Source organism: Eubalaena glacialis, chromosome 16, assembly GCF_028564815.1.
Source record: "Eubalaena glacialis isolate mEubGla1 chromosome 16, mEubGla1.1.hap2.+ XY, whole genome shotgun sequence".
Classification (NCBI taxonomy): domain Eukaryota; kingdom Metazoa; phylum Chordata; class Mammalia; order Artiodactyla; family Balaenidae; genus Eubalaena; species Eubalaena glacialis.
The window spans coordinates 89,984,909-89,993,788 of NC_083731.1; the positions used below are offsets into that span (position 1 = coordinate 89,984,909).

Sequence of the window (8,880 nt, forward strand, 5' to 3'; positions counted from 1 at the left end):
ACAGTTATTCATTTACATGACTGTCTCCACAAACTGAACACTGAGAATCTACCTTAAAAAAATCACATATTACGCATTTCCTAATTGATTTCTTCTTTTTAAGGGTTTTAAAGCCCAGGCTTAGTTTATAAGTTTGTATTTTGTTTCACATGCCAGCAAGAATCCCTGAAGATTTTGGAAAGTGAGTGATGTGATCAGACTGGGCTTTAGGGAAAATTAATCTGGCTGTAGACTGGAGAAAGAAACAGGATGAACGTGCCTTGTAAATATAACTCCCACTTTCTAACAAAATGGACTAAGGTCAAAGTACAAAACAAAACAGGAGAGGGCTCTAAGTACCTTAGGAAATAAGGATACATAAAGGTCTCCATATTTGAATCTAATGAGCGGAAGTGAAGGAGATCATCAGAAGTATAAGATAATGTTAAGTTCAAAGTCCCAGAAGTCAATATAGTTTCAAGGAATATAATAAATTTCAAATCTTACAGAATTAAGACAAAAAAAAGAGGCACCTAAGATTTGAAAATTAAGTCACTAGTGACCTCAAAACAGCAGATTTGGTATAGTGTTGAGAGTGCAAATCAGTGAGTTTCTTTGGAAAAGTACAGGAAAAGGAAGTTTGGGAAAGGTGCAGAGATTCTGGAGGAGACAGCATGTTAGCACACTTAAAAGACTAATGAAGGAGCCGTCAGAGAGAGAAGGCTGTGAACAGGAATGTAATTCCTTCTGTCGCATGAGCATTCACTCAGTTTACCGTCCCAGTGGTGGCAACAAATTCATGATGTTTGCTCTATATAAATAGGGAAGAACTGTACTGCTGTTAACTGAGCACCTACTATTGGCCAATCACATACTCTGTATTATTTTTAACCCACCTCACAGCAATCTCAAGAAAGCAGACAGTACTATACTTATTTGTCGTATGAGTAAATTAAGGCTTAGAGGTTAAATGACTTACCAGAGACCACAAATTGGTAAATGGTGGAGCAAAAATGGTTTTTAACGGTTTTACTGAGGCATAATTTATATAAAATAAAATTTATTTTAAGTGAAATTTGATAATTTTCAGCAAATTTTTTCCATGATCTCACCAAATTTAAAAGTTTAATAAAATCTGGATACGCCTCATATAAATACAGCAAAATCAGACTTACAACATAGGATGCTTTTCCAGATACTGTGTGGTAATTTTTTTTTTTTTTAATGCAAAAGAAAGTTAGGAAAGGCAAATGAACACTTAAGTCCAAGAGGAAGATAGGATGAAAACAGCTGGGCAAGGACATCAAGGATGGAAAACATGATTATACAAATGAAGACAACAAGGAATAGTGGCAGTCAGGAGCTTGTGTCATGGAAGAGAAAGACCAACTTCAACACAAGCTTTGATGAGCAACTAAAACTGTTTGCAGATATAGAATGTAATGACTTCCTGGAAACAGGACTTCACAGTATTAAAATAGACATACAAAAATAAACATAGAAAGTGAGACAATATTCATAGTAATGAAAGTTGTAAAGCTAAAACAAGTTTAATTTTAAAGCGACAAATTTATATAACTAATTAAAACAAGAGCAAATTTTTCATTACTTCAAAACAAACAAACAGGACTTCCCTGGTGGTGCAGTGGTTAAGAATCGCCTGCCAATGTAGGGGACACGGGTTCAATCCTGGTCCAGCGGAGGAACTAAGCCCGTGAGCCACAACTACTGAGCCCGCATGACACAACTACTGAAGCCCACGCGCCTAGAGCCCGTGCTCTGCAGTGAAGAGTAGCCCCCACTCACCCCAACTATAGAAAATCTGCGTGCAGCAACGAAGACCCAGCGCAGCCAGAAATTAATTAATTAATTATTTTTAAAAAAAAATAATTTAGGGAAAAAAACAAACATACAAACATGAACATACAAGAATTCAGATACCACATGAGGGCCAGAAATAATCAAAATAAACTAAAATAATTAAAATAAAACAAGCTTCAAAGAAAAAAATACCAATAGAAATCTAAAACAAAAAGACAAGATAAAAATTTCATTTAACCTAAATTTTTACTTCCACTCTAATATTTCTTTACTTCCACAGAACTGGAAACAAAATTCACTAATCTGATAATCATTGGGGTCACCCCAAATGAGCATTGGCACCAAAGAAACTGCTAGCCAACATTAACAGAACACATCTTTTATGACTACTTGATATATAATAGATGGTATACGATACACAATTTGTTGAATAAATGATTTCCACAGTGCCCTGATTACCCTGAACTATTCTCAGTCTGGTCCAGCTCAATAGTCCAAGAAACACCACTCTTCCTAGGCAAAAGATATACCTCTTTGAAACGAATGATTATGAAACTGTTCCAGTATTACAAAGTTTCTTTAATGTTTTTAAGTTACAAAACCATAATTTCAGATTAAATTCTTACAATTAATAAAGGAATCTAGGCTACTACAGAAAAAGTAACATATACATGGCATTGCTATAAAGTAAAACAACTGAATAAGTTGTTTCATTGTATTAGTCATATTTTATAAACTTTCTTCTGTCTGAAACCTCTAACTGCGCATCACAATTTTACTTAAAATATTTACTTAAAAAGTATTTTTCTTTTTTTGGCCATGCTGCGCAGCATGCGGGATCTTACCCCCATCAGGAATCACACCCATGGCCCCTGCAGTTGAAGCACGGAGTCTTAACCACTAGACCGCCAGGGAAGTCCTAAGTATTTTTCTTATCCAATCAAAATGTATAGTTAGAAAAAAAAAAGTTTATTGCAAGAACTATAACAGATCCTTCCCAAAAATTTTAATGAGGTTGCAACAATTAATCCTATTCCTAGTAAATTTATCTTAAATCACAATTTAATATCAGAATCACACTAAAATATTTAATAATTTAAGGATAAAATACTTTAAATTCACAAAAACAAATCTGACCTTCAGATTCACTAGGAACATAGAGAGAAAAATATCTAGAACCCTCTGGAGAAGAGAAATCTGACCCTTGGCAGCCTATTGATATTAAAGAGAATGGCTGAAATTCTCTAACAATAATTTGGTAACTCTTCAAGAAAGATAAAAACAAGATCACATTAATAACACAAATATGTGAAAGTTTGTTGTTTTTTTTTTAAAGCCAGGACTATCAAATATTTATCCTAATATCCAAAGTTTACTCTTAAATCATTTCTTGATGTAGTAAACATTAACACTTATAGGACATTGATCAAATCAGTAAAAATAAAACCCCCAACAGTCATATCCTTCTTTCAAATTAAAGACCCCAAATTCTTAAATTTTATTACTTGTAATTTTCAACGGACTGCTATGAAGTTAAAAATAAAATAGAACTAAGAACAAATCCCAAACTAGTCATGTGAGCAAACAATTTAGCCAACCTCTCTACACATTTTAACTCTAGACTTTTCAATAGTTCACAAAAATTTATTCTGCAGTTACAAAGTGCTTCAAGTGTTGTGCAAAACTTGATCCAAAAAATTAATACATTTTAAAATATGCAATAAAACAACAGATATGCTCAAATGTGTTGTAATCCAACTTTTAACACACTTCAAGATGACCAACTTATCTTGTTACTAAGTGTTTAGTGCTGGCCTTCATAATTCTCTTCTCATTACTATTTTAATAACAGAAACCTAAGATTACAAAAATGACTTGTTTAAAAAACAGGTTACAGATATAAAAATTTGCAATTCCAACTATGTAAAACAATTTTCTTGCTGGTAAACAACCAAAATAAAAAATAAAAAACTACAGTTGTTACCCAGAGCCCCATAGTTCAAAATTACTGATTTATCTAAAAGCAACTTTTCTCAGTGACAACTTTATGGTTCTTCGATATTGGAGTTGTCCATAAAAACTCTGAGATTTCATTAGCTTAAAAGTCCTGTTCAATTCTAAAATCCCAATTCTATGCTCTGACAGGAACAGAAATAAATTAACCAACTGAAATGAAAAAATGGAAAATGCATGGAATCAACACAATCTCTCTGTGTACTTGTTTCCTAACGTAAAATGCCCTACATAAAATACTGTTAGATAATCCAACCGGAGAAAGCACTTGGGTTTAAGCTCATCTTGCATTGCCTAAAAAAAACACATGCAAGTTGAATATGCCGAAGTCCTCTTATAGTAAGTGTTATTCAGTAAAATAATATATGTGTGAATAATATTGTTAATGGGGCAGACAGACATGAATGCCTAGAAAAAGATATAAAATTTCTAATTATACCACACCTTTTGACAACAAAGATAGAGCTCCGGCATTCATACACATTCTTTCCATCACAGTAATAACACAGCATCTGACTAAAGGTGAAGATTTCATTTTGTCTCAAATGCATTAAGTTTAGGCACTTTTGTACCTCAAACAAGGGCAACATACAATAAAACTTTTAAGGATATGAACACTGTTGTACAAAGATGGTATGTCAAGCTCCATATCCACACAAAAGTCTGAAACATTCATTGTCAGCATCTGTGTGACATCTGAGTGATTCAGAGATGTCCCACCACATGAGGTACAAAACTCCAGCCCAGGGCTTCCCTGGTGGCGCAGTGGTTGAGAATCTGCCTGCCAATGCAGAGGACACGGGTTCGAGCCCTGGTCTGGGAAGATCCCATGTGCCGCGGAGCAGCTGGGCCCGTGAGCCACAATTACTGAGCCTGCGCGTCTGGAGCCTGTGCTCCGCAACAACAGAGGCCGCGATAGTGAGAGGTCCGCGCACTGCGATGAAGAGTGGCCCCCGCTTGCCACAACTAGACAAAGCCCTCACACAGAAACTTAGACCCAACACAGCCATAAATAAATACTTAAAAAACAAAACAAAACAAAACTCCAGCCCATGAGATTATATAAGCAGAACACGGAAAACCAGGGACCACTCTCTCCCTCAACTGTTTAAAAGGACAATGGGAGGAATACATACTATTAAGGATGCATTAAAGAAAGGTACCATAAATATGTGAAGTATTTTTAAATGTCAAAATACTTTTAAGTACATCTAAAAGCACCTAACTCACATTAAGTGTGCAATAAATTTAAGTATAATAAAGAACTTTGATTTAATCAATGTCAATTTAAAATTGTCAGCTTATCTTCATCTTATTGTCTGGCACATTAAAGCACCATTAGTTGGTGTTTTTAAGTAAAAGAATTTTTAATTCTGAGCTAAATCATTAAGGAAAACAAGAACTACATCCCTTCAAAAACTGGGGGGGTCAGGGGGTAGCAGTTGAAAATCCATGTATAGGGAATTCCCTGGCGGTCCAGTAGTTAGGACTCCAAGCTTCCACTGCAGGGGGCACAGGTTTGATCCCTCATGCACGAAAAGAGGAAGGAAGGAAGGAGGGAGGGAGGGACGGAGGGAGGGAGGGAGGGAGGGAGGGAAGGAAGGAAGGAAGGAAGGAAGGAAGGAAGGAAGGAAGGAAGGAAGGGAGAAGAAAATCCATGTATAACTTATAGATGGTGGTCCTTCCTTTTACTGAGTTCCTCCATATCCACAGATCCAACTGCCTACAGATAGTGTAGTACTATTGAAAAAAATCCGGGTATAAGTGGACCAACAATTCAAACCCATGTAGTTCAAGGATCAACTGTATTAGAAAGAACCATGGTTTTCATTAGTATACATGTGTTGACATTACAGGAAAGTCCTCATTATACATTTTGTATGTCCTCATCTCCGAATGTTTACTTAACCAATCGACCTTCCCCCATCAACATCACAAATAAGAACAAAGGAAAAAACTTTAGAAAGGTAAATCTTTTGTGAAAATATGGGGTGATAAAATAAGCAATGCCCATCTAGTTGAAAGATCTAATCCTTGATCCACTATATCTGAATAATCTAATGCCTGAAAAGAGCTTTAAACTCATTACAGAAGTTATAGTCATTCAAGTTACAGTATTTAGAAAACAATTATAGATACTAAATTGCACAGACACACTGAAAAAAAAGAATATATTATTTCTGATTCAAACAGACCCTGTTAGTTTTAAGGCAGTCAAATAATCTAATTGATAACTGTGGTACTACTATTTTTTTAAAAGGTACTCAGTAAGAATCAAACGTTTCGTATTTGTTTACCCACTGTTCTCCATGAAAACAATATACGCTGAGAAAATTGTAACCTTCAATTTTTTTCAGTTTCAATTTCTAAATTTGTAAAACAAGCATATTATATACTTTAAAACAGGACAACACATGGACTTCCCTGGCAGTCCAGTGGTTAGGACTCCAAGCTGCCAATGCAGGGGGTGTGGGTTCAATCCCTGGTGGGGGAACTAAGATCCCCCATTCCACCCCCCGCCCCTTTGTGGCCAAAAAATAAAACAAAATAAAATAAATAAAAAACTTAAAAATAAAATAGGACAACACAGTTGCTGAACTTAGGCCTGTAATCAAACTGGTTAAGTTCAAATCCTTGCTTTACCAAATACTACTACCTGGGTATCTGCCTATGCCTCTGTTTCCTCCTCTACGAATTAGGAATAAAAACACTAGGTTTTCATGAGGATTAAATTACTCAATACATGTTAAAAATTAGTCTGGACATGTGTTGATAATTATAGACTGTAAATGATAGGTACAAAGAGGTTCAATATACTATTCTCACTCATAAATTTGAAAGTTTTCATAGTTAACTTTTTAAAAAAGCTTAGCTTACTATTGTGCTGGCATACAATAAGGGCTCAATGCATGCTATTTTTATTACCCTGTAGGCTATTTGCCAAGAGTAAAGGAAATAATACATGAAAGTGCCCGGCACCTGCCTAAAGTAGTGTTTGTTTCATACAAGTTGCCATCCTCACATCATCCTTCACAATCAGTATGCAATCAGTATGTTCATCATCAATTATTTTTTGACCCATTTGGGACTTCATATTTAAGCACGAGCTACTATACTCATGACTCACCTCTGACAGAGATGTGCAAGTTACAATACCAACTGTCAGGAGGCTCCAGAGATACAATTTGTCTAGAATGCTAAAATTCACTGATATTTTGTAACTAATTTCAATTGATGGAAAATGACTCGTTATGTTTACCTTAGTGTCTCGCACATTCCAAGGCTACCTTAAAACCAACAAATTGAAAGCAATAAACGATAACCCTCAGATAACACGTTCAAGAACAACTCGAGTGAAGACTAAGCATCACAAAATATGGGGGACTAAGAGTAACGAGAGCAGCGGACTGGTCTCATCAGCACACTAGCTGGTAAACTAAGAGAACTGGAGGAGTGGACCTCATGCCCTTTCCTAAGTAAACACATCAAAGACATCTACCAACTCATGAACCCCAAGAGTCAAAATTTGTGTTTTACGTCGTACACACAGAGTTAAATCCGTCTTTCTGTTCCTCCAACCCCTTCAGTCAATTCTCCATTGTAAAGGAAGAGAAAGTGTTAAAGATGGTTGCACACCAAGCATCAGAAACGCAACAACTTCACTTCCCGCCCTGGAACTCTAGAGGGCGCCAGCAATATGCCCTCCTTCCCCCACCCCTCCTCCCGGGTAACGTGAGCAGCTGCAGGAGCCCGTCGTCTGGTTGCTGAGGTTGGTATTGCAGCAGGAGAGATGTCTGCAGCGGTGCAAACAGCAGCGCCCACTCCCAGCTGCCTCACCAGCCATTACCCAGGCTGCGCCCCGGGGGCAGCTGCCACCCAGGGGAAAGCTCCTCCCCCTCAAAACAACGGAGACGCTCCGGCCCTACAACCTGACAACGTCCTCAAGAGCCTCAAATGAGGGGCAAAAGACTCACAATGGGGGTGTTTTCCTCCTCACGTTCTGCCAGAGATGCACCAGGTAGAGATGAAGGCAACTCCGGGTCCTGGTTAAGAGGAAAAATGAAAAATGGATCAAGAACACCTAACCAGGTGGGAGAACCAAGCCCTTTCCACCAGGAGGAGACAGAGAAGGGAATAAGAGGTCAAGGAGGTTCGGCCCTTCGATTATTGCTCCCCAGCCCGTGACCAACAACCCCCTCCTACGTAAAGTAGAGCGAAACGGCGTAAAATTTTTATTTGGGACCAAAACCCACGTGAAAGGCAAACCCTGGAGGGAGGAGGCGGAGGGCAGCAGGCCTGCTCCGGGAGGGGGAGGGGGAAGGGCGAGCGCAGCCTCGACGCCAGCGGGGAATCCTATCCCCCGAATCGGCCCACCCAGCGCCGTCCCCATCGCGCCCGCATCCACTCAGGGGCGGGGGGCGGCTCGCGTCACCGCGGGGCGGAAACCCCCCGCATTTGCCCCGAGCTCTTGCCCCGGGCCCGAGACTTGCCCCCCCGCAGTCGGCGACCGGCAGCGCTGCCTCCCCGTCCGCCATTAGAGACCCGGCCAAACAATACGTGCGGAGCCGAGCCGCGCGCGCGCCGGGGCCGGGGCGGCAGAGGAGGGGACCGGCGCGGGGGGGCCCGCGCCCTCGCCGCCAAACTTGGGGACCTCGCGCCGCCGCCGAGAGGGTGCGAGCGCGGCCCCGATCACCCACAGAGGCGCCCCTCCCCCACCCCGCCCCACCCCCACCCCCCCGCGACCCCCGCCGCCGGCCCCCGCCCCGAGCGGCCCCGAGCGACCCCCGCCGCCGGCGGCCGCCTCACCCGGCCCTCGCGGCCGCGCCCGCACTCCCGCAGCCCGCGGGCCGCCCGCCAAGGCGCCTGGGACATCAGCGGAGCCGCCGGCAGCCCGAGGCCCCGACGCGGTAGCGGCGACGGCAGCCGCGCCGCGGGGCGCTTGTCCCGGGTCGGTGGGAGGCTCCGGAGGCCGCCCTCACCCATCTCCGCCTCCCGGCGCCTCCGCCTCCGCCTCCGCCTCCGGAGGCTGCGCCGCTCCCGGCCACCCCCACTGTCGGCGGCCCTGGG

General features: G+C 41.2%; 1 protein-coding gene across 4 annotated transcripts in view; it reads right to left on the reverse strand.

Annotated features, from left to right (window-relative positions):
* Nucleotides 1-8,880, reverse strand: part of ZMYM2 (zinc finger MYM-type containing 2) — an 88,248-nt gene extending 79,368 nt beyond the window's left edge. For 3 of the 4 annotated variants that reach the window (XM_061171108.1, XM_061171109.1, XM_061171107.1), the window contains exons 1-2: nucleotides 8,620-8,769; nucleotides 7,788-7,856 (exon numbers count right to left, since the gene is read on the reverse strand). The gene's annotated coding sequence lies outside the window, so the exon portion shown is untranslated. Of the gene's footprint in view, nucleotides 1-7,787; nucleotides 7,857-8,619; nucleotides 8,770-8,792 lie in introns of those variants that run through there. The other variant, XM_061171110.1, reaches the window with a different exon arrangement.